Source organism: Rhinolophus sinicus, chromosome 6 (genome assembly GCF_057876585.1).
Source record: "Rhinolophus sinicus isolate RSI-liver-muscle chromosome 6, RSI-T2T, whole genome shotgun sequence".
Classification (NCBI taxonomy): Eukaryota; Metazoa; Chordata; class Mammalia; order Chiroptera; family Rhinolophidae; genus Rhinolophus; species Rhinolophus sinicus.
The window spans coordinates 5805868-5831275 of NC_142506.1; the positions used below are offsets into that span (position 1 = coordinate 5805868).

The following is a 25408-nucleotide window of genomic DNA, read 5'->3' on the forward strand; positions in this document are numbered from 1 at the left end:
CTGAGTTCCTGCCCAGGAAATACCAGGGGCTGGGCATTCTGGGTTCATTTAAACTTCTCACCAGGGCTTTGTGGTCATTATTCTTACAGGTATTTTGACAGTTGAGAACACTGAGACTCACTGAAGTTGGCCACCTGACCTCAGGTCCCCAGGCTGGGAGCAGTCGAGTGGGGGGTTGTTACACACCCTCTTCCATCCCATGACCACGTCTCTCTCTAACACAACACCGTGATGGAAGGTTCCTGGGCCCAGCATATCTGGTCTCACTGCCAACATTACCCAGACCACTGCCCACCTCCCTCCCACCTCTTTTCCCTTTGTTCTGAGAATCAGATAAGGGGCCAAAAGAACAAAGTCCCCCTTTCACTGAACCATATTTCAAAGGGCTATAAACAGGACAGTTAATGGTGGCACTTGGGTCCCATTCACCAATGACAGACAGGCTTTACCTGACACCAGCTGTGTCCTTTGGGCCCACATTTCCCTGGTCAATAGGTTCCTTCTTCCTTCTTCGCCCTGATCCACAAGTACATATTTATGCCTCCTTAATTACATGGTTGCCTAGAAAACAAACACATTTCACAGTTCCTCCCAAATCTGAGAAAGGAGAACAATTCTGGGCAGACACAGAGAACAATGCTCGCCAGGCCCCGAGGAGGCCACTCAGCCAGCCAGTGTCTCCCTCCTCTGAAGGTTAATCCACTTTACCCAACAGGAAGCCCAAGGGGGCACCTCCTAGCTGGGAAGGCCCTGGGGGCCAGAGGGGGACAGTGAGGGCCAGAGTGACAGCACAGGCCCACGGTTGATTAGCTGAGGGTTCTGAGGCAATTACTTCCGTGTCTGAGCCTCAGTTTCCCCACTTAGGCTCGGTGTGGGGGTTGAGATAAATAAAACAGGAGAGGGTGGAGAAAAGCCCCAGAGAACAGCAGGTCTTGGAGCTGGAAGATGGGTGGGACCTGCTAACAGCAGCAGTGAGGGTGGAGGGAGCTGGTGCCCAGGAGTGGACCCCATGGAGGAACCCACAGACCGAGCAGGGGTACCTCCCCAGTCGTGTGATCAGAGGAAGGAGTAAGACAGGAAAACATCCTACAGGACCTGCATTCTTCCAGGGATGAGGGGGGATCAAGGTTTTTTTCTTGCTTGCAAAAAGAGACTTCGACCCACGTTTTAGGAAAACCAGCTGGTAGTCCATGTGGGAGCTCTTGGGAGCCGGGTTTGGAGTATCTACTCCAGTGTGACAAGAACTGGTAACTTCATCTCTCTGGGATTAGAGAACTGATGGCACTTGGGGGCTGAGAACCTATAAATCGAAAGCCCCTTGGAGATGTCCAGCCTGGTCGCTAAGAGAACTGGGGAGCCATTGATGACTATAAGGAACCCAGCTTCAGAGGTACAGACCAGCAAACCATGCCGCCCCTTAAGGGCGGACCTGTGGGGTGTGAGATAGAGAGGACCACCTTCCAGAGCCCAGCGAGGCTGGTTGGTGAAAAGAAAGGCTTGTGTACAGGATGTCTGTGGCTTTGAATCACACCTCTGCCAGTTTCTACCTGTGTGGCCTTGGGTAAATAACATTACGCTTTAGAGCTTCTGTTTCCACATCTGTGTAATGGGCCTATGACGGCCACCATCTGAGGACTGCTGTAAAGACTGAGTGAAATCATGCACCTGAAATGCTTAGTACGGTACAGGCCTTGTCTGTACTCGTTCCATTACAGCTAGCCAGACTTCAGCGTTTAGCCTCTGAATTCAGAAATCCACTCATTCTCAGGACTCCGGTGTTGAACCCCTTTCGGAAAGGGAGGGTGCACACTTTCTTAGCCTAACAGGAACATGTGCTTCCTGCCTTTCATTTTTACACCCACTGGCTGGCTTCCTCAGGCCCTGGACCACGACGGAGGAGGCAAAACCACACCCAGAAGGAGACCATCCCAGCTGCTCCACTCAACTTCCTTCCACCCTCAGCATTAGTCCTGTTGTCCCTGGTTCCCGCACCCAGAATTTCTGTCCCTATACCCTGCCCGCGTCAGGAAGCCAGCAACATTCTAGCATTTACACGAATAGCTGGAGTTGTCTCACCACCTGATCTGCCCTTGTAGTTCCCTACTTGTGGGTCATGTGTCCCCTTTGCAGACAGAGCTGGCCAGGCCGTCTCAGTGTTGACCTCATGCTCCAAGATCATTTTGTTCTGGACAGGAATTCAGACGGAGAGGGAGAGACCACCCACTTGTTCATGTCTCATCTGGCACTAGGTACAGAGTGGGGTGGTTCGTTGCTTGTGTTCCTGTGTCCTCACCCCACACAGTGGGTTCCTATGGCCAGAGCCCAAGAGTGTACTGTTGACCCCACCAGGTCAGAGCACCATGCTTACACGGCGTGGGAAAGCCTTGGCAAACGCTGGCATGCAGTGAACTCTGTTAGTCCTGGCCTGTCAGTAGGGTCCAGTTAGGAATTAGTTTATCATTCAGGCTCCACTCTTTACCATGACCGTGAGCAAGACCTTACACTTCTGCAAAATGATGCAAATAATAGTGCACATAGCACAGGACTGCTATGAGCACTAACTGGGGTTTAGAGTACAAAGGGCTTAGTTTGGCAAAGTGCTAGTGAACACTGAAAAACGATATCTGCTACGATACCATTACATTATTATTATTATTGTTATTATTATTAATTATCATTATTGTGATTTCATTGTTGTCTTTTTCTATTCACTGAGGTTTCAGTACAACCCTGCAAAGTATTGAAGCAGCTATGGATTCTGTTTCACCAAGGAGTAAACTAACACTCAGGGAAAGGCTATTGTTTTCATTTTGTTTTTTCTAAAATCACACAGCTGGACTTGACCGGCCTCCCCCGGTTGACAACACCTACCATAGCATCAGGCCACACTGTTTGGGCACATGACATGACCACAGGTCTCTGAGAAAAGCTTCCTGTAATTTAAAAGTGCAGCGGTATTACTCAGCCAGGCCCAGTGTGGACAGTTGTTCAGATGATTATTTTTCGCTTGGAGGGGAAAAGCTATGATTTCTTAAGCAAACTCCAGGAGTGAGGAAGGGCTTTACTTCCAGTCCCCTGCTCGACCCAGAGAAGAAACAAAAGTGGAGAACAAACTCTCTTGGTAGATTTATTGTGTGATATTGCACAGTAGAAACAAACATAAGTTGGCACGAGGGGGCTGCACGTGTCTGACAGGACAAAGAAGGAATAATTTTAGATTCAGAAAAGGGGAAGGGAGAACAGTATCATGACTTTCGTTTTTTGGGGTTTTTTTTCTTGAATTTGCTCTAATCTGTGTGCCAACTAGAGTTGGACGTTTTGCCTTCAACTCTCCTAATTTAAGCCCAGCAGATCACTGCTAAGGGCCCAGTTGGTACCTAGGGGTGGCCAGTTCGATGGGTAGATAAGAAGGGGCTGGGTGGGCTGGAACAGGATGAGGGGAAGCCAGTGTAACAGTGGGAAGAGCGTTGAGCACACAGCAAAGCCCCCCGGCCCTGCTCTCCTCTCTGGGTCTCAATTTCCTCCTTTGTGATCTCTGAGAATAACCTTCTCTGGGCCTCGCTGAAAATGGGGATGATGTCTGATTTGTCTTCCTTGTATGACCCGTGTGTATAAACACACGTCACCCATTTTTAAGAGTTTGGTTGCTGTTCTGAATTGGAAGCGATTGTGGAAAGGATGGGGAAACGGGAATATAGGAAGACACAGGAAGGCAGGGTGTGGGGAGAAGAACCCTGGCATACATTTCAGAAAAGGTTCCCAGAGCCTATGTTACAAAGCAACGAGCCAGGAGAGTCAAGGAGCTAATTAGGCTGCTCCCGAGACCAGCAGGTAAGACAGTGGGATACTGGCCTCCTCTGTGTGTTCAGCGCCCCCGTGCCCTGTGAGAGGAGCTGAGAAACAGGCCGTAGAAGGTGGGCGACACTTGGGGTACAGTCTAGTTTTTAAAAGCCCTGTGGTTGCGAGCTCATCGGTTGGGGCTGGGAATTGAATGCAGTTGCCAGCTATATCTTTAAAGGTCAGTGACAGAATTGCTTCAGGATGATGTTTGCTCAAAGGTGAGTCTTAGGCTCTAACCAAAGGTCACAGGTGGCCACAGCTGCCAGGCTGTGGAGTCAAATAGCTGAGGCTGAGTAGGGAGCAGGGCTCCATGTGTAATTTAGTTCACAGATTTCCCGCTTACAGCTTATGGCATAGAACAATTGCCATATGTGTTCCTATATGTGCACATGTACATGTTACCATGATTATCAGTTGTTTAGTAAGATGTGACATGCGTAAAACTCAGCTACAGGCTCCTGCTAAATCGGCCACGTCCCAATGATACTCAGAGATTCATCTGCTTCATTCATTCATTCATTCGTTCATTTATTCATTCATTCATGCATTCGACAGTCATTACTGAGTGCCTCCTATACGCGTACACTGTCCGGTGGGAGTTGGGATGGGGGAATCTAGTGATAAGTAAAATACTGCCCCTTCCCCCCAACCTCTCAGGGCCTCAGTCTAGTGAGCGCTCCAGATAATAGGATTGAGTTAATGCCTGATGCCTAATAAATTCTTGTTAAATGAAAGAATAAACAAATGAATGAAGATAAGCAAATGCATACAGGAAGCTGTATTTGCCCCAGCACAGGTTCCCTAACCTCGCTTGCAGTGTGGACGTTCCTGTGTCAGAGAAAACATATTGGAGGTATGGCACATGAATAGCTGTGTTCATTCTCTCATTCAGGAAATAGTAATTGACATTCTCCCATGTGGCAAGCAGTGTGCTGGGTGGCGGTGAGTAGGACGGGCACACTCTTGCCCCCAGGGAGATATCAAGCTGGTGAGCGCAGGGAGTTCTGCGTACGTTTATTACGTTTAGTAGCCATGGCTAGCCTTGTCTGGGTGGTCAACAAAGAGGTCCCTGGGAAGGGCCACTGATGCTGAAATTCAAAGAGTGAGTCGAAGGTACAGTGGGGAAGGGGTTGGTGTGAGCTGGGGATGGTGTGAGCTGGGGATGGTGTGAGCCGGAGATGGTGTGAGTTAGGGATGGTGTGAGTTAGGGATGGTGTGAGTTAGGGATGGTGTGAGTTAGGGATGGTGTGAGCCGGGGATGGTGTGAGTTAGGGATGGTGTGAGTTAGGGATGGTGTGAGCCGGGGATCGTGTGAGCTGGGGATAGTGTGAGCCGGAGATGGTGTGAGTTAGGGATGGTGTGAGTTGGGTATGGTGTGAGCCAGGGATGGTGTGAGTTAAGGATGGTGTGAGTTAGGGATGGTGTGAGCCGGGGATGGTGTGAGCTGGGGATAGTGTGAGCCGAGGATGGTGTGAGTTAGGGATGGTGTGAGCCGGGGATGGTGTGAGTTGGGGATGGTGTGAGCCAGGGATGGTGTGAGCCAGGGATGGGAGTAGAGGAGGTCTGGGTTACGGTTTACAAAGATCCTTCTGGCTGCTGCTAAGAGTGGGGCTGGCACTGGAGGAGGTGGCCATGGTAAGCCAGGCTAGGAGGCCGGGACCATGAGCACCCCACTTTAATTCTTCTGAAAAGAAAGTCTCATTCCCACAGCTTTCTTCCCTGGGACACGGAGCCCTCACTGCTCAGCTTCTGACCACTTTGTGTATTTCCGTGTCCACATCCTCCCCGCCCCCATCAGTGAGCTCCAAATAGAATCTGTTTATAGTCAATACCAGACGCTTTACACAAATCCGGGGTCAGTCTGGCACAAAATCCTGTTGATTTTACATTTTAAATAGCTCTCGCATCTCTCACTCCTCCCTCTGCCCACAGCCCTGCCTTAGTTCTGGTCATTCTCATCTCTTGACTGTCATCAACGTGCTTGCTTTCCAACACGCAAGTTTATCAACACGCAAGTTTATCATGTTGCAGCATTGTCAGCAGTGTAAGGGTAACAGCGATTGTATTTGTTAGCTTTCTCTGTGTAACAAACAGCTCCAAACAACAAACATTTGTTATTTTTACTGATTCTGCGGGTGGACTGGGCATTTCTTTTGGTCTAGGCATCTTGGCTGGGGCTTCCCAGACGAGCATGAGAGTTCAGCAGGGGTGGCCGTAATGCCTGGGGACACTCTTCGTGTAATTTCTCTTCCTCCAGGGGGCTGGCTCAGGCGTGTAAATGTAGCTGCAAAATGATTCAATCCCAGAAGCGAGAGAGGAAGTTCTGTGTATTAGCACTTTGTAAGCCTTTATTTGTGTCACATTTGTTTTTGGCCCATTGGCCAAAGTAAGTTATGTGGCCAAGTTCAGATTCCAGGGGTGGAGAAATCAACTCCACTGAGCGAGGGTGTGCATGGAAGGTGGCGTGAGCAAATTGGGGCCTTACTGCAATTTTCAATGCCAGTGGCTACGGTAAAGACATGGAACCAGACAGAATGGGGGTATTCTGTTGTGGTCTGCTCTCCACCACTTACTGCCTTTGTCATCTGGGGCAAGTTGACTCACGGAAACTCTCCAGGCCTCAGCTGCCCATCCATAATGTGGGAATAATCCGTGTGACCTCCTTGGAGATTTTGTGAGAGGATCAGATGGGAAAACATGTGGTCTGCACCCCTGTCAGTGTTGGGGATACAATATGAGCTCAGCAGGGAGTCGGTCATTATTCCCAGATAAGGTCTTCAAAAGTCATTTCCTGTCCGGCTTCATCCTGATTTATCCTAACCCTGATCTCACACTTTCACATCTCACATCTTTCTTTTTCCTCGTCCTTAGAGACACTTTCCCTGGAACCTTTTCTTTTTGCCAAATAGCATTTCACTGGTACCTTGATCAAGAAGCAGTTAAAAACATCATCTCCTAATCAAATTCTTCTTTCAGACTGAGTCGGTCATTTTTTTCCTCAGTTCTCCCAAGTATCACTCACATCCTCGTGTCACACCTACCCTGAAGGATTTATCTCTTTGTCTGTTTTCTTCACCAGACGGAGCGTCTTGAGGGCACAAATTATGATTTACTCAACTTTCTGTCTCTGGCACTTGGCTCTGTGCATGGGACAGAATAGGTGTTTATTTTTAAAAATATTGAAGTATAAATCATTGGGTGAGTAAGTGGAGAAATGGGTGAATACCTTTTTAAATTATCTTGAGTCATCTTCAAAAGACAGTGGATGAACTAAACATCAAAACTAACGCAAACTTTTTTCCTGTTTCTTTCCAGCCGGTACCATTTTCAGACTCAACCTTTGTGACCTGGAAATGCCAGTAGAAGCCATTAACATCACCAGGGGTTGTGGGGAACCGACACTTTGAGCTTTGTGGACAGAATCAGAGATGGACAGTCCTTCAGCCGACTGAGGTACATGACTGACCTTCCCGCACGAGTGAGAGGTGTTGTCTTTTCTGGTTTCTTCCATGGGCTGTGTTGGGTGGAGGTGAGAACGTGTTCCCCTGTTTCTTGGTCTCTGTCTGTAACTTGGCCTGCTCTTCCAGGATAGTCCACAAAGAGGGAATTCTTTCTCCCTCAGGGAGAAAAGGCGGCCCTCTTAGAGTATTAAGCAACCCTTCTTTTTCTTAAAATGAAAGCCTTCTGAGCTCTCATGAACACTGGTGAGTAAAAACCTGGAAGGGGGACATCCTTATATGACAAGTGGCTGCCATCCCAAAAGGCCAGGAATGACTCTGGTGTGCCTTGGAGTAAGTGTCAGCAGACAACCATGACCCACAGGACAAATCCGGCCGGGCCATTTTGTGTGAAGTTCTTTGACACCCAGCCACACCCATTCGTTCAGGCGTGTCTGTGGCGCTGTCACACACAACGGCCAGCAGTTGTGACAGACTGTTGTGTGGCCACAAAGCCGAAAATATTTACAGTCTGGGTCCTAACAGAAAATGTGTGCCAGCCCCCGGTCTTGAACTGAGCTCCATATGTGGCTGTTTCAATTTTAATTAGTGAAAATGAAATAAAATGAAACGTGTAGCCCTCAGTCGCACTCCCCACTTTTCAAGTGCAAACAGCCACATGCGGCTCGTGGCTGCCATTGTGGACAGTGCCAGCTGAGCACGTTTCCATCATCGCTGGGAAAGCTGGCTTGGAAAGACAGTGATCACCCTGGGATTTCTCTCTTCACTCTGCCAATCTCTAACCAGCTGGGGTGTAATTACAACCATCCTGGAAGAAGGAAGGTTGGTGTGAGCGTGTGAGCGTGTGTGTGTGTGTGTGTGTGTGTGTGTGTTTCTATTCTATATGATTATTGGTGAGGATCTCTCTCTCTCTCCCTCCCTCTCTCCCTCTCTCTCTGTCTCTCTCTCTGTATCCCTCTCCCTTCCTACCTACCTACCTACCTATCTATAAAAATGGAATTACTTTTAAAATTTCTTTGGGCTGCCAACCTGTGGTCTCTGTGTGTGAGTCTGTGTAGAAACTAAGCCACTTGGGCCTTGGGGTTTATTAGTTTGATATGTGCAAACAGTTAGATAAGATACGAGCTTCAGTCCTTCCATAGTGACAGGCAGACAGATGCAACATGGGGTCTCCCCCAAAGGGGAAGACACAATGTCCGCCATCTCTCCCATGGGCTGAAGTTAGGGGCAAAGGAGATAAAAACAAGGAGAGGAATAAAATGAGCTAAAATAGGACATCTGTGACTTTTCGGAAAATGTGGAATGGTGGAGGTGAAAGATGGAGGGAAGGGATCGTGGTTTACTTTCAAAGGACCTGCTGAATAAAGTAACGATGATTGGGACCTTATTGTCGTCAAACAGAAAGAGTTCGTCCACCAGGTGCTAGCAGGCCCAAACACTAACACCGAGAACTGCGATGGAGAAATATTGGCTATTTTGTTTTGAATGGCACCACGCAGGAGAGCGGGAAGCTCATGCACAAAAGCCCGACCTCCCCGATGGCCGGTACCTTACAGACTCTGGGGGGCAAAATCACAAGACACCACGGGTTAGGGGTTCAGGGCCGTGCTGGGAGCCAATTGGTCGGAGGTGAGGTGAGGATAATGAATTGTTTCTTCAGGTCCTGAGGACAGTTCTGAGGTCTGTTCCGGCGTCCCTCTGTCTGGTCTCATGGGCGAGTCACCAGGGGGTCGGTCCACCTTAGCGCTGAGGAGCTGAACCATAACTTAGGTCAAGATGTATCTTTATCCCACCAGAGGTCCTGATGCTGCGACCGTCTTCTGCTGCCTGGGGGAGGGGGGTGCTGATTATGTGGGGGAAGGCTGGGTCTCTGAGAGGTGGGGGGGGGGATGTGATTTCTAGAGCTGGAATTGAAAACTAAATTTAAGCTAAGTCCTAAGGACCCTCAGTTTCATGATCACATCTCAGAACTGGGCTGACCACGGCCCGTTCTATCCACGAGAGGTCTACATGTGAATACCTTTGTAGCCCCAGCTCCCAGAAGGGTATATGCAGAATATGTACTTGATGACGCTAGTTTCGTTCATGCATCCACAAATATTTCTGAGCTTTGTGTGCCAGGCACTGTTTTGGGCAGACAAAGACTCAGGGAGTTCACATCCTAGCAAGAAGTGAGGAAGGGGATGAGATGGAGGGTAAGCAGGAAAAAATATATATGAGTGGTAGTGACTGGAGCAGGCAGAGGGTTGGGGGGAGGGCAGCCTGGATGTTTATGGAACCCAGTCACAGTGCTGATAAGAGACAACAAACAGTGAGGGGTGAAGGAGAACAGGGGTTGCTGATCAAAGGACAGGCAGGGGTCTTATTTACTCTCCCCAAGGGTGCTGTGGCCTCCTCCTGGAGAACCAGGGCTGTATTTCCCCCCTTGTTAGAGGAGTCATGGGTTTGAGTACTCTCCCTTAAAACTCAGGCATTCCCCCCCCACCCCCACCCCTGCAAAAAATAAATGTTATCAGCTGGCCTAGAGGCAGGCTGGAGGCCAAGGCATTCCAACTAGATAAGAGGACATCCTAGCAATCATTAGATATGAAAATGGGCCGCAGTTTAAGCTGGTGGAATTTCCGTTGCTGATAACCTTTTAAAAAAGCTGCTAGAACAGGGCTTGTTTCCCTGGGAGAAAGGAAACTTGGAAGCGCCATCTTTGAACGTCGGAAAGACTGTCAGGTGGAAAAGAATTAACTTGTACTGGGTGATTTTAAGGAGGGACTCCAAGCAGAGTGAGTGAAATTAACAGAGACAGAGATTTCAGTTCTGCCTGGTTTTCCTTCCTTCTCATCCATCCATCCATCCATCCATCCATCCATCCATCCATCCATCCATTTATTCAGCAAACACTCCTAGGTCCCTGGCACTGGGCCAAGCACTGGAGGTAAAACAGGAGAAGAGCTGTGTCCTCAAGGTGTTAATTTAATGGGAGAAACAGAGACATGAACGAATCAATGGTATGCACAGGTACAGGTCTACGTTTGGTGAGCCTGCAGCTAATACAATTTGGCAGTTGTCTTTAAGAAAAAAAATAATGAAAGTTATGAATTTAAAATAAAATACAAGCCCTAGACATGTGGGGTGCCCTGGCGTTTAAGCTTCCTTGCCCTGGGCCTGGCCTCCTCTGGGTTTGCTGTGAGGTAGGTGAAGATGCCCTCTCTGCACGGTACCTGGAGCTGCAGGGGCTGGCTGCGCACCACAGGGCTCGTTACCTGGGAGGCTGGGCAAACACGTGACAGAAAGGCTGGCAATGGGGATTCTGGTGTCCGTACTGGGTAGACTTACCTTTTGGGTCCTCTGAGATCTTGCTCTTGGGCTAATGAATTAGGGCTCATGACCTTTTTCTTCTTCGTGCTGCTGGGAGTTTTAAAGGCACTGTCCCTACAATTCTACAGGCTGACTTTATGATTCTCCCCGTGGGACTGCACCCTAAGAAATCACCTGAATTTCAGGACCGTAAGTGCTGGTGGAGTGTTTGCCAGCACTTATAAAAGGCTAACTGTGGGTCAGAGACTCTCTTAGCCCCAAACATTGACAGATTTAACCCTGGGAATGAGCTGCTGTCATTCTCCCTGTTTCACTGGTGATGATGGACCCATGGTACAGAGTGGTTAAGTAACTTACCCGCAGATGCACAGCTACTCGTAAGCAGAGAAGCTGGGCTTTCACAGCGGCATGTAGCCTGCCACCAGAACAAGGTCCTCTTGCCGTGTGGCCTCTACATGATCCTTGCTACGTAGCAATGCACTGGAAACATCTTGAGTGGCTAAGATTGGAGAATGGATAAAGTACATCCACAGAATGGAATAATGTGTGTTGGATCCATACCAAGAGTTCCTACATTCAAATGCTTTGGTTATTAGGTGTGAAGGTAGAGTAATACCTAGAAAATTAGACTCGTGTTAACTGAAACTGTGTGTTAACAGTGCTTGAGCGTCTTCTCAGCCTTTTTCCCTGACCTGGATGGTTAGGACAGGCCCATCCATTCAGCAGGTTTTTACTGAGTGCTGGTTACACTCTGATACTGGGGAGACAGTGGTAAGGAGCACAGGGTTTCTGCCCTTGTATAGCTTACAACCTGGCCTTCTCCCTGCTCGCTGGGCCTCCACGTCCTCCCTCCACATTGCACTGGACCTACCTTTCAGCAGAGCCCATTGGTCTCCGGTGCCCTCAGATCCAATCCCTCCCTGCACCTGTTGCCTCATTTGTAAAACAGACCAGGGGACCCACAGACCATGTGGTCTTCAGAGTGAAGGCTCTTCACAGTTGTCAGCAGGGGGCTTTGCAGGCATTACTAGCATCATTACCGTTTTCTAGAAAGGTCAGGCTCCTGACAGCTGAAACGATGGCAGCCAGGAGCAGCGAGTACCTTCCTGATGCTCAAAGACCCAGCCCTGGTCCACAGCCGGCTTGCAGGGGGGCAAGCCCGGGCCCTGGAGTCCTCAGGACAAGCTTCTAGATGGCTCTGTGCTTGCAGCTGTGTGTCCTTGCCTGTTGAGCTTTGTTCTCTGGATGAAATGGGCCCAGTCCCCTCCCCACCCCGCAAGGATATGCAAGTTGTAGAGGGTTCAAGAGAATGAACCCTGGAGTGAGTGAGATGAGCCTGGCGGCCACCTCCGTGTGCCTCTCTCCAGCTCTTCATATTCTGCGTCTCTGTGACTCGGTTCCCCATCCGTAAGAAAGGCGGTAACCATAGTACCCACCTGCCAGGGTTTGTCAGGATGAAATGAGACAATGACTCAAAAGGCTGGGCACAGTGCCTGGCCAGTAGTAAATGCTGACTAAATTACAGACATGATATCAATATTATTTATAGCCGAGCCACCCTGTGGTGGGCTTTTAGGACCCGGGCAGGGTTCCCCTTCCTGCCAGCTCAGGGACAGTGTCTGCCTATAGCAAAACGTTTCTTCCATGAAAGGATGGATATTCCAGGGGTCACTGTGGTGCCAGGCCCACAGGCCTTGGCAATACTAGTGCCACAGAGTGAGAGGGCCACCGGAAGCAGGGAAATTTCCTGTGTGCTTCTAGAAGCCAACATCACAGATTGAGTCATCCTCAAAACCCTGATTTTTATTTTAGTCATGCCTGGCTGATAAGCATTGGGATTTTTCCAATAACCTTTGAATCCGAAGGGTGTCCAGTTATGTCCGTCTTCTTGTTAGTGCTGTGTCCCTTATGGCCCTGGGACATAATTGGTTGGACAGGGCTCACCATGCCCCAGGCCCACCAAGGGCCCCGGGCTCCCCACTGTTCTCCCAGCCCCACCTAGGAGTGTGGTCTCTGAAGATAGATGGCTGAGTCCCAATCACACTTCTGCCGTGGGCTGCTCTGCCTTGGGCAAGCCACCTGACCTCTCATGATCTGCAAAATGGGCACAATAGATGGCAGTAGCACAGACCTCATAGGATTGTTGTTAAATCCGTTGGATTGCGTAAAAACTCTTAGAACCCTGCTAGACACAAAGCAATCCCTGACCGCTAGTGTTATGTATACCGTGCAGTTCAGTCTCTGCTAGGAAGGCCTGGGGCACTCACCTGGGCCCAGGACGTTCCCCAGGTCAGAGTCAGTGATGTGCCTGGACCAGCCCTTGTAATTCATATTAAGATTGCAAGATGCACCTCAGTAACACCATCAGGGGAGTTTGAAAAAACAACAACAACACATCCTGGAAGGTACATGGCACACGCGGGGTCACACAGTGAAGTCACAGATGCAGAGCGAGAGGAAAGAAAAACCATACTGGGATTCTGCCTTTAGTGGGGCCAAGGTGGGGGGGGGGGTGCCTAGGGTTTCCACAGGTTTATTCCTTCTTGGTGAATTTAAAACATAAGAGCAGGAATTAGGGCACAGGAAGGGAAAAGCAGGGGGTCGTTCAAATGGTTGGTTATCTGGGTTAACCAGGGTTTTCTAAAGGAGGGGACTTCATGGGTAGGGAGGCCTGGCTGTTTATCTGGTTGTGTAGCCAGCAATGTGCTTATTCCAGATGGATGCCTTTGAAATGGGCGATCAAATGCTTAGTGTCGGGCACGTTACAATAAAAATGGCTGCTTGTCAGGTACTTACACAACAAATACATATATATACAGATGTGGCTCTGGCTATGACCATAGCTATAGATACAAATAACAGTCACTTTAAATGAAGTAGCTTTCGTGTCTCCAGGACCTGGGATAGGTGGTTTCCGTGAGCAACTCCCGACCCCAGCACACTTTTCTCTTCTTACCTTCCTGTGTGAGTCATCCCTCTTTAAAACTTAAGTGTCACCTCCTCTGGGAATTCTTTGCCCGCACTTGCTCTCCATTCTCCCACTGCTCCCCCAAAACACCCCGCGGTGTGTCTTGACCACACCGTGTGTCTTGCGTGGCTGCCGTGGTGTCTCTTCCCTGTTAGACTGGGAGCTCCTTGGGGAACAGGAACATGTGATTCCTTCTTCATGGGGACGTATTGGAAACCCACCTGTGCCAGGTACTTCTGTGCATGGATGGATGGATATATGAAGGCCGGCACTGTCGGTCCACTTGTCTCGGCCACACAGAGCCAGCCCTGGCTGCGGGGTTGATACACATGACGGACAGCTAGCTAGCTGACCACTCTGCTGGGTGGACACAGGCCTGGGTCCCCTTGGAGATTATTTCTCTCTTCTTCAGTCCTCTCAGGCGTCAACCAGCCTTCCACCTTTCTTGTGATGTCTGCCTTCAGCTTTTGGAGAACTGGAAATGAGGGGATTCCAGGTTGGGCTGCTTTAACTTGGGGACAGGCCACCTTCTCGGTATGGCTGACAGCCAGCCTGTGTGCTTGCTGGAACACCTGTTGTTTATAGGCCTGTGTGGCCCAGGTTAAGTTGAGCAAGCTCACCCTGCCAAAGTAGCTGACTGCCCCTTCTGACCTGGATCGTGGGGAGAGGGTAGAAGAACGTGGAAGAACCATAGTCAGCATATGACATCCATTTGGCAATCACTGTCCTGTGTACAACGTCCAAAGGCCGTGTGGGGAAGAGACATGTCGCCGTGTTGGTCTTCGTGTAAACACTTTTGTCACAAGCACTAAAAATATCTTCTGTGCTGGGGGGTTGGCCATCAGGTAAAGAGGAGGAAGGGAAGGCTTTCGGGTGGGAGAGATGGATTGGCTTCTTCTGTTGGTTGAGGAGAAAGGAGTTGGCTCCTGTGCCGAAACCACAGCACGTGGACCGTCACTTAACGGGAACGTCCTTGAAGGCAGGGGCCATGTCCTTCCCCATCGAACACACAGCCCTGGGTCACGTTGGGGCCACTCTGTAGTGTGCTGTGAGGGGGAGAGGAGGAGCTCCAGCAGCTGTGTGTAGGCTGCCCTGGAGTCTGAGGCTTCCCTCAAGTCCATTTATAAATCCTCACGAGGGCAAGGGACACTGAGGGGACAGCCACCTTGGCGCTCAGGGAGTGTTTTATGGAACATAACCCAGATAAATGCGTGCATGATCCCAGATGGGAGAGCAACTGTGGAGGCTCCAGGGGGCCCATAGCCCTCTGCTCCCCCTCTTGCTCCCTGGAGCCCCCTCGAGGGCTTGATGACAGCTCCTGACTGTGCACCTCATTTTCTCTTCTGTTTGCTGGCAAAGCGACTGTCTTCGTGTAACCTCCTGATTGAGAACATCTGGGCTCCAGGCAGAACTCAAAAAAGGGAACCCACAGTGCGGTCCCCAGGGATTGTGGGGAACCCCAGGCCTCTCCTGAAGGCTGGCGCGTGCTCTGTCAGGGGCGCATGTCACACTGGGAGTGATTTCCTGAAAAGCTGTTTGTCAGGAAGCTCTCAGTGTGTGCTTTACAAAGGCATTTCCATTCCCTTAGCCTTTGCAAATACACTGAGGTTCCAAAGAAGATTAAAGGTGGGCTTGTGTGATCTAGCCACAGTATTAGAGCAGGTGCAAATGAGTCAGGGAGTGAGGAGGTCTCTTACCAAAGGGTTGGCTCCTTCCCACCGTGGGACACTCGCCTAGAAGACCTTCTGAATAGTTTGCATCACGGTGCCATTCCTCACTCTGGCTCATTCGTTAATTCAGTGAACAGATCCCGACTGGGTGCCTCCTAGCCCCAGGCAGGGTTTGGAAAGCTGGGGGAGCTTCCGTCACTTACAAGCAGCAACCCCTCATGGAACCTACATTCTGGTGGGGGGACTTCTGATAAAGTAGAGTTAACAAGTAGATTCAAGGATTTGTAGGAAGACGAAAAGTGATAAGAGAGAGGGGATTTGAGGGTGCTGCCAGGGGAGGGTGACTGGGGCTGGCCACACAGAGAAGAGAAATGTGAGCAGAGACTTGGAGGTCGTGAGGGCATCATCCACATGGGTACCTGGGGGGCAGCCATTGCCAAGCCCTCAGATGGGAGCAGTGTGCCTGTGGAATCTGAGCAGCTGACCACTCGGGGTACCCCTGTAGAGTGAGTGAAGGGCAAGCAGAGGGTCAGGGAAGAGGGGGAGGGTGATTGTAGGGTCTCCCTGGCTTTTGAGGACACTGGCTCCATAACTTCCTATGGCTAATTCCCTGAGCTCCTCAAATTCCTCAGCCTTGTCTTTTCTGGGAAACCACCTTTGCACCCATCACTGGGCCTGGAGCCCCTCCTCTGGGCGCCCATGCTATCCCATGGTGACCTCTGGGCACCCATTCCCAGCTTCAGATGGAAGTTAAGCCACCTTCCACATTAAGACCTGTTAGCTGGGTCTTTCCATTCTGTCTGCCAAGTAGGGCAGCTGGCTAGTCCTGGCTCTCATGGCTGCCTAGCCTCATTCAGGAGCACTGCCTTCTTGAAGAAGGGCTCTCATGCAGGATGCAGGACACTTTTCGTCCTATCCCCAAGTGGACAGTTCTCTCCATCAGAACCGGCTCACGTTCTCTCTGCCCCTCCCCAGGCACTCAGCACATTCACTGGCATGTGCCTGTCAGGTTCCCGCACTAGATGCCCAATTCCACGGGGTAAGGACAGCCTGCACTCCATGTGCACCACCTCCTGCACCGCAGCTCCCAGGCTGCCTGAAGGTGCCCCTGGACCTGCACTGTGCCACCAGCACAGAACGTGCAGGGTCCATGTGTCCTTGCGCGGGCTGTCCCTCTGCCAGGAGTGCCGTCCCCTGTACCGTCACCCAGCCAGTCGTCTGCTGGCCCTTACGAACTCAGCTCCAGGGCCATCTCCATGGGAGACTGTCCTGAGGCCTCATCTCCTTCAGCACCTGTCCCTGTCCCTGTCTTGGTGACGTGTGGTCCTGCCCTCAGAGACCTCACAGCCTAGAGCAGGGGCAGCAGGCTTTTTCTGTAAAGGGCCAGAGAGTTAATATTTTGGGGCTTGCGGGCCAGATCATCTCTGGGGTGACTGCTCAGTTCTCTCATTGTGGAACCAAAGCAGCCACTGGCAGTACCTCAATTAACGGGCGTAATCGTGTTCCAATAAGTACCGGCAGCGCGCCTGATACGCAGTAGGTAGGCTGCCAGTATATGGGGACGAGTCAGTGAGTCTCTGAGCCTAGTGATCTGGGGAAACCCTGCCCCGTCCCTCCCAGGGACAATGCTGGGGGCAGGCTGGGTGGGGTCTCTGGGGCCCCTGGGTAATAAGCCCCATCCCCCCTCCAGGGGCACTATTTCTGGGCAGGGTCAGGATTTGAACCCAGCAATCTGACGCAGCAGGGCCTTGCTCATAACCCCTGTGCCAAGCTGACATGCCATAGACAGGATTCAGAGCTGGAGGGAACCACAGTGGATCAAACTCACCCACCCCACCCCGTTTCCCCAGTTGACAATGTTGCACAGAGAAGTGAAGTAATTTGCCCACGATCACACAACATTTATTAGTAGAGGCAAGATTTGAAGCTGAGTGATTCGATTCCTAATCCACACGTGGTTTATCCACCAGCCTAAACCCCTCCTTTGGCTGGACCTGTAGGAAAACAGAGGCGAGGCCCCTCCCCCCAGCCAGAGTAAACAGCCTCTCATGTTATCCTTTGTTAAAAAGTAGCCCCTTCTCCAGGAGGTGACAATACGTAGACGGGTGTCCTAGGCCTGGAATCAGCCAGATCTGGGTTCAAGAGTCAGTACTCAGGAGGGCCTGGGCAGGTCTCCTCACCTCTTGGAGCCTCTGGTTTCTCTTCTGGCAACAGGGGAACAAGGCCCTGCTTGGCTGACTTGTTCTGAGAACTAAGCGCACACGTGATGTATCTGAGGGCCAGCCCTTGGCACTCAGCAAATGTGGCTTTTTGTCCCCGCTTCCCCGTTCCCCCTGCCCCAGAGAGCCACCACGCACCCCACCCCCTGCACAAAGCTGCAAAACTTCATCCCGTGGTTCCTCTTATAAACGGCCACTCTGACCTCACCATGTGTACTTTTGCAAGGCCAGGAAACCACGCTGAGCTATTTCCACCCCAGGGGCCGTGGCAGCTCCCTTTTTTTATTCCTGCCCTATAATTGCAGGGTTTGACAGTGGTTTCTCTGTTGCCTGGAAGTCCCAGGACTCTCCGATATGTAATCGTTCTCAGGAACCCACAGCAGTTAGGCCCCTGGCCCCTGAGTGGATGCCTTTTTCTGTGGAGACAGATGTCTGGATGGAAAGGAAGACATTAGCTGGTCGAAGCAAAGTGTACAATTAGCCAAACGGACTCCACATGGATTTGGTGGCTCTGGATGGTTGGGGATCCTTAAAAGTCTTCATCGACTCTTTTTATCTTCCTTCCTCTTCATCTAGAACAATCTGCAAGAGCCTAGATCCTGGACGCTGGCTGGGGAATGAGTGATGGGAGAGTAAACAGAAAGGAGGGTCTGTGGTTTCCAGAAGACTCCAGGGCTGGGAGAGTTGTCATGTCTGCAAAGGCGGGTGGCAGGGTGGTGGAGCGAATCGCAGCTCAAGAACCTGCCAAAACGCAGGCTGCCCGGAGCCCAGGCCAACATCTGAGTCAAGGCCACCTTTGGGAGAACTGAAAGGGGTGGTGGGATCCAATCATTTGCAAAGTGGTGATGTTAGCTGGAGGTGGTAGTGGTATCTGTTGGTTAAGAGCTCTGTCCTGGAGGAGACCATCTGTCTGGGTTTGTGTCCTGGCTCTGCCACTTACAGGCTGGGTGACCTCGGACAAGTTCTTAACCTCTGTGTTTCAGATTTTTATCTGAAAAACTAGGATGATAATAACTCATTCAATCCTCATTACAAAGAAATTATTTTTTGAGCGGTCATAAATCTATTGCTTGGAGAGAGGGCTGACCCCACTGCAGGCCTTTAAACAGGTCCTAGGAATCTCGTGAGAGTTGTCTGTATGTGACACGAAGTGGGAGAGGTGTCTGGCCATGCTGATCTCTATGACGTGACTCTCTAAGTGCTTTACATAAACTCCTGATCCATCCTTACAATTCCCCTTTGAGGTCAGTGCTAGTTTTAGCTCTGCCATCCCTGCTTTACAGAGGAGGAAGGAAAAGCACAGAGAGGTTAAGAAACATGCCCAAGGGTGCCCAGCAATGCTTGGGCAGAGCAGGATTCAGACTTGGGCAACTTGGCCCTGAGTCCACGTGCTTACCCACTGGGCTTACTTACTGTCTCTTGGTGTGGAGGGAACAGCGTCTGCATGGTTGTCACAATGAGACCACATGCTGTGACAGAGACATGCGCCAGGGTAGGGTCGGGTCTGCCTGTTTCTTGGCTGACGCAGGCCTGCACCTCCCAGTGTGGGCCTCTGTGGTGCTTGGGGGGCTGAGCAACCCCCCCAGGAGGCCTTTCTGCCTGGTCAGAAGGTGGGAGGCCCTCCACTGCTCTCTGAGGCCCCTGGAGCTGGGTGGGGGCAGGGCACAAGCCCATCTGTTTGGAATTAGACACGAACTGAGCACAGCTGGCCAGAAACCAGCTCCGCAAAGCCAGAAAGCAGGATTTGGAAACACTCCGCCAAATGTCTAAGCAGAGCTGACTCTCCCCTTGAGATTCCATCCTGGTCTCTTTCCTCTAGCTCTCTTTTCCCCCGCACTTTCTCCACGCCGGGCTGGGGACACGAAGAGACCCTGTCCTTGCCCTATGAGGGTGAGAGGAGGGAGACAGTGTATTGGGGTCACATCCAGAGCCCAGAGAAGGACTTTACTCCAGAGAAGACAAAGGGGACCACTAACAACAATAAAATTATTTGTTATGAGCTAACAGGGTGCCAGGGTTTAACATTTTACTCCTTGGGGTTGTCTCCAGTTTACTGATAAAACCTGGGCTCCCAGTGCTTAGCTAGCAAGACCCCACAACCATGGAGTGACTCTGCTGGGATTGGAACCCTGGCTTACTGAGACGTCTGCACTGGGCTCATAGGCCAGCTCTGTGTGTAGGAAGGGGGGGTGGTAAAGTCCTCTGGGGTTCAGATGAGGAGACCTGAGTGCCATTTCCTGCTCTGTCCCTTACCAGCTATGTGGCCTCAGGCATGTTGGTTAACCTCTCTGAGCCTCAGAACTTAAGCTATAACATACAATACATATGACATTGGGACACATTCCAACAGGGACAGGATACGGAGATCCAGCCACACGGAGCTTGTGACAGCACTTTGAAAGGCAAGCAAGGACCTATGTGAACTGCTGGGCGAGAGTGCCGCCATCCAACAGGCTTTTCAGTTGGGGTTTGGAGAAGGAAATAGAGGGCCCGGGGGCGGGGGGGGGGGGCCCTAGGGAGCCTCAGAATCCAGGGAGAGTGTTCCCAAGACTCATTCCTGGGAAGCCGTTGCATTTTTCTTTCTAATTTTTAAAAATGTTGCTGGGTCTGCCTTCTCACAAGTCCCCTACGTTGTCTCCGTTGTGGATGTCCCCTATTGCTTCCCATTTTCCATCTCTGCTTTGGGTCTAAGCCTCTGCAAGTGAAATCCCAAATCCTGAGAGACTGTCATTAAACACAAGCCTTGGGAGGTCCCTCGGTCAGGGTCCTGGGCAGGTCCCCGCTCACCAGTGGGGTGCTGGAGAAGATTTTAAAAGTGCCACAATTTTTCAGGTGTTTTTTTTCGGTTGTTGTTTTGTTTTGTTTGGGGGGTTTTTTGGTAGTTTTATTTTCTTATCATAACAGTAGCCATGATGACTGAAGGATATCCTGAGAAGATAGAAAAGTGGAAAGGCCCGGAGCGAAAAAAATCCCACGTAACTACCCCTTCTAGAAAGTACCTATTTTGGCGTTTTAGAGTATCTGCTTTCACTGTGGTTTGGTCTCTATGTTGCTAAACCTATGATTCTGATGCTGGTATTGTCTCCTTTGTTTTTTTCTCCATTTAACGGTATAGGAAGTGTTCCCCCGTGTTCTTTTTCTTGAGCATCATTAACGATGCAGATTTTTTGTCCCATAAGAGATATTTGAACGCACCATGCTGCACCTAATAATTTCTACATGGTGGAGCGCGTTGGCGCTCTCTGGCATGTTGCTATTAAAAATACCATGATGGTAAAACTCTCTGGGCACCAAACTCTGTCTGCATGTCGACCCACTTCCTGGAATAGATTCCTAGAAGGGGAATTACAGGGTGGAAGCAGACCACTTCTTGAGTCTTTGGATGGCCACAGGAATGGCCTTTTGTCATAGACTGAAGGCTGTGGTGCAGCCGAGCTGGCAGGAGCAGTGCCTCCTCTGTGGGGGGCCCATGTTCCTGCCCAAAGGGGATCCGACTCAGAAGTAGGGTACCAAACGGGATGGGCGAGACTCAGCATCTGTTCTCGATGCCTTTGTAGAAGCTCTAAGAGTCCTCATGGTCTAAGTTACGTTTCACTTGAAGCTGGGACAACTAGCCAGACTTGGAAGCCACAAGTGTCAGGACACAGAAGCCTTTGTGACGCTGGCATAGGGGCCACTTTCGGCAAGACTGAATTCACCGTAGAATATATCCAAAGTGCTGCACGTGCACACCCACTGGCTACACCTTCCACTGTCCCCTACTTCTCATTCTTCATTGCTGCTCTCTGGACATTTGACCTAGTATACATTTACTTCTTTGTTGGTCCCTTCTGGTGCCTAGGATTTTAGCTGCCTTCATCCATTGTGCACCCAGCTGTAGCCCTTCCACCTGGAATGTGACCTGAGCCATAGCAGGTGACAGTACATAGGTACTGAATGAATGAATGGTGAGGGTGAAACGTAAAGCCCCACTCAGAGGCCTCAGAGCACGATTATTAGAAGTAACAGTGCCTGACCACATTGATCCATCGAGTTCTTAAGGTGTGCCTGGCATGTGACCCTGGGCACCTCCCAGGTCACCCCACGAGGTGGCTCTGTTATCATCCCATGGGCTTCCTAACTCCCGTCACTTTGTCATTATAACCGGAACCCCTCCCCATGTTTAAAAACAAAATTCCTTGTGACCCAGAATTTTCCTTCCTTTGACATATGTATCTAAGAACATTCTGGAATGTGTGTGATACTCTCCGTGGCATTTTGGAGAGCTCTGGTGTTCACTGGGGAGTGGAATTGCTGGCGGCTGGAGCATGATGCCTCTGTGTAATGCGTCCCTGTACTGCCAGGTGGTTCCCTAGAGTAACTCCCGACTCCACTTTCCCATTAGCAGGGTATGAGCTACCCTATCTGCAAAACCCGCCAACACCTGGCATCACAGTGCCTGCTAATTTTGCCAGGCCAAGAGGTGTCAAGGGATGTCTCATCCTGTTTTCGTTTGCATTTCTCTGATTGCTAGTGAGGCCCTGGGCCTCTGTGCCTGCCCTACCCTCAGCCTGGCCACTCAGCCACCTGGGCTCCTCTGTTTTTTGTTTGTCTTTCTCTGCTCCCCAGTGGCTCATCTAGACTAGCAGGCTAAGGGCATGTTTGCAACCCCAGCAATGTGGAGTCTCACATTGCAGGGATCAAAGCCTGCTCCAGCCCTTATGGGCTGTGCAACTTCCAGCAGGGGCCTTAACCTCTCTGAGCCTCAGAGTTCTGACCTGCAAACCAGGGATTAAAAATAGCACCTCCGTGGGAGAGTTTTCTTGAGAGTTAGGTGAGATCATTTATACGAGTGTTTGGCACACGGTATGGCTGAGCAGTGGTAGCTGTCGGGTGTTTTGGCCCTTGTAGTCCTGCACTATCGTTATCTGTTTACCTGAGTGGCCTCCACAGCTTGGGCAGACTCCAGGACTCCGGTCCTGGGAGGACTGCATGCACTGCTTCTTTCTATTTTCAGCTCTCAGCCATGCTGGGCAAACAGTAAGACCTTGAACAAATCATGTCAGGCTTGCTGGAAGAGAGGTAAGCATCAAATGCTGGGTTGGCCTCTTTGCCTTTATAAAGTCGCTTCCAACCCTGAAATTCTAGGATCAGGAAATTACCCAGGAAAAAGTTCTCCTTGCTGGGTCCTTTCTAAGGTTTCTAAATGGGACTTCATTACACACTGCAGGTAATTATAGGAGGCTATCATCTTTCCGCTGATCAGGGGATCAGAATCCTGGCAGAGGCAGGGCCGCTCCCTTCAGCTGAGCAGAGGGAGGCAGCCCTGGAAGACTGAGCCTCAAGCTGGCAGCCCTTGACTCTCTACCCCAGGGGATGGCTGGGCAGTATCTAGTGGCATGTGAGTAACATTAGGAAAGTCATGACACCTTTAGACATCCAGTCCATGGGGCACAGTCTCCTATGTCTACAGGGGCCATGTGGGTAATAACGATAGGTAAACAGATCTGGATAAGGCCATAGGGAGTGGTGCAGCCTGCGGCAAACTGAAAAACTGACCAGGTTCTGACCAAAGGCGATAACTGCTGCTCAGCCCCAGGAGATTGTCGCTATGGGGAATGTGAGCCCAGGGTTCCTGGACCTTCCCTTCCTTTATTAAAGGAAGCCAGAGTCCAGACTTTTTTGTGAAGTTTTCTGATTTTTAAAAGTTGCAACTAATTCAAAGTTTTGTCAATTATTGTATGATGCAGACAAATATGCCCATGAGGCAACAGTTTTTATATCCTCTGCTTTATCACAACCTTGGACAGGTTGGGAAACAGGTTTGAAATTTGGGGAAGCTGCCAAAAATACCCAGGGAGGTAGTGACCCTAAGGGATGTGAGGATGGTCCTTTGTGGCTTAGTCTGAACGTGGTGTTGTCCACCACCCTGATGGGTTCCTCACCACCACCTTCTTCCAAGGCAGGAACTGAAGCCCAGAGAAGGAAAGGGACTTACTCAAAGTCACACAGCTTGTAATGGCAGAGTCCGGAGTTGGGCCAGGGCTTTTGGGCCCTCTGCCATGTGACTGTCCACCCACTGTGCTGCCAAAAAAGACCCTGGAATGGCTTCAGTAAAAGCCTGACCTAGAGATTGGCACAGGGCCAATTCTGACTGGCTGTCCATCTGCAGAAAATGGTACACACACTAGTGGGCAGGAAGCTGCCAAGGGCTACTGCTGCCCAGGAAGAGCCATTTGTGGGTTTGCTGAGCTAACATTTGCAGCTCTGAATGGTTACAACCTGGATTCAGGTACTGACTCTACCATCTACTCACTGTGTGACCTTGGATAAGTGACTTAACCTCTCTGTGCTCACCTGAATATGGGGTAACAATGGGGCCCCTAATATTAGGTTGTTTGGAAGATTGCATGGCTTAACCCACAAAAGTGTTTGAAACACTGCACATATAAATTGCAAGCAAACGTTAGCTATTGAATGTAGACTGCCCGGCACATAGTAGGTGTTCAGTGAGGGCAGTTGCCCTTCTGTGTTATTAAATGTGTCAGAACCAGTCCATTATATTAATCTGGCTCCTTTTACAAGGAATGCACATTTCACACACATCCACCTCCCCACACACTGTTAATGAAAGCCCCAAGCCCAGCTAACCTTGCTTTTCCATCTTTAGTAAGCTTTGGCTTGATGAGAATTTTCCAAATGTGTTTGTCGATCTTTTAAAACCCTAGAGATGAGTATTTACTGCCAAAATGTGCAAGTCTATCAAAGGGATTTAATTCAGGTGCTGGATAACGATGCTGGAGATTTGAAGAGGGAAAGTGACAAGGTTTTCCTTTCTTCCCCTTCTATCCTCTGTGGCTACGAGCACATCTGTTCATCACTTAAAATCCTATTTAAAAAGGTCACCGGTTATTTGTGTGAGTCACACAGTGTGAGCACTTAGGAAGAAAGAACTGGAGAATGGTCTCCTTAGACTCCGACTGCATCCCGTCCTTCCTCTGATGGAGTCTGTCCTGCGTCCCCATGCTGCCCCCAGCTATGGTGGCTGCCCCTGAGCAGAGGACCACTGCGCCCAGGCACATGCCACTGTCCGTGATGAGAAAAACAGACACCTGCTCCCAGAGTGTGCCGAGTTTGCGAGCTGCCTTCCGTCCCCCCTTTGACAGACACTAGTGTTCCCATTTTCCAGAGGAGCAGACAGGCTCCAAATGCTTTCAGCACTGGTTTCAAGTTGCCCAGCGAGGGAGCAGCAGAACCTGCAGCTGCCTATGGATAGCAGGGAGCATCCTCTGAAAGCCCACACCCTACCTCAGCTCACCTCAGGCAGGTACCCCCCATGCCTCCCGCAGCCCGAGCTTCATTTCACAGGAGATGCTATGAAGGGCGAAGAAATCTTCACTGGCCCGCGTCTGCTAGGCGTCTTCCTGTGAAAGCCCAAAAAACATTTTGGGGAGTGGAGCTGGTGTTCAAAAGGCCACTGATTGGTTTATACCCGAGGCTTAACCTCTGATACTGAAACATCCAATGTGGTAGAAGGTCTTGGCCGGGGAGCTCCAGTGGGAACTGGAGTGCAGCCTAGTTCCCCAAGGGCACGGCCCAGAGGACGTGACTAGAAAGGGAAGTTGTGAGGAGCCTCTCACCTTGGCTGAATGGTTGGGTGACAAGACACTGTCCTCCTGGGGTGACACGATCCGGCTGTGCTTTCCTCTCTGACCTCATCCTGTAAAATGATCCCCTTCGCTCAGCACGCTCGCACTGCACTGGCCTGCCGTATACAAGCTCAGGTCTGCCTGTGATCTCGCACTGACTGCCCTGCTGCCTGAACTCTGCTCCCCTCACCCCTGTCTTTGCATGGCTGTCTCACACAGAAGCTCAGCTGCAATCCCGCCCTGTGCCACCTTCCTGGTCATCCATTGTCATGCCACCTCCTTGCATTTTCTGCAGAAGTGTTCACCGCTCTGT

At 50.5% G+C, this 25408-nt stretch overlaps 1 protein-coding gene across 3 annotated transcripts in view; it reads left to right on the forward strand.

The window, feature by feature from the left end:
* Positions 1-25408, forward strand: part of ST3GAL1 (ST3 beta-galactoside alpha-2,3-sialyltransferase 1) — a 67431-nt gene that overhangs the window by 11485 nt on the left and 30538 nt on the right. For 2 of the 3 annotated variants that reach the window (XM_019724187.3, XM_019724148.3), the window contains exon 2: positions 7156-7293. The gene's annotated coding sequence lies outside the window, so the exon portion shown is untranslated. Of the gene's footprint in view, positions 1-7155; positions 7294-7350; positions 7370-25408 lie in introns of those variants that run through there. The other variant, XM_088798943.1, reaches the window with a different exon arrangement.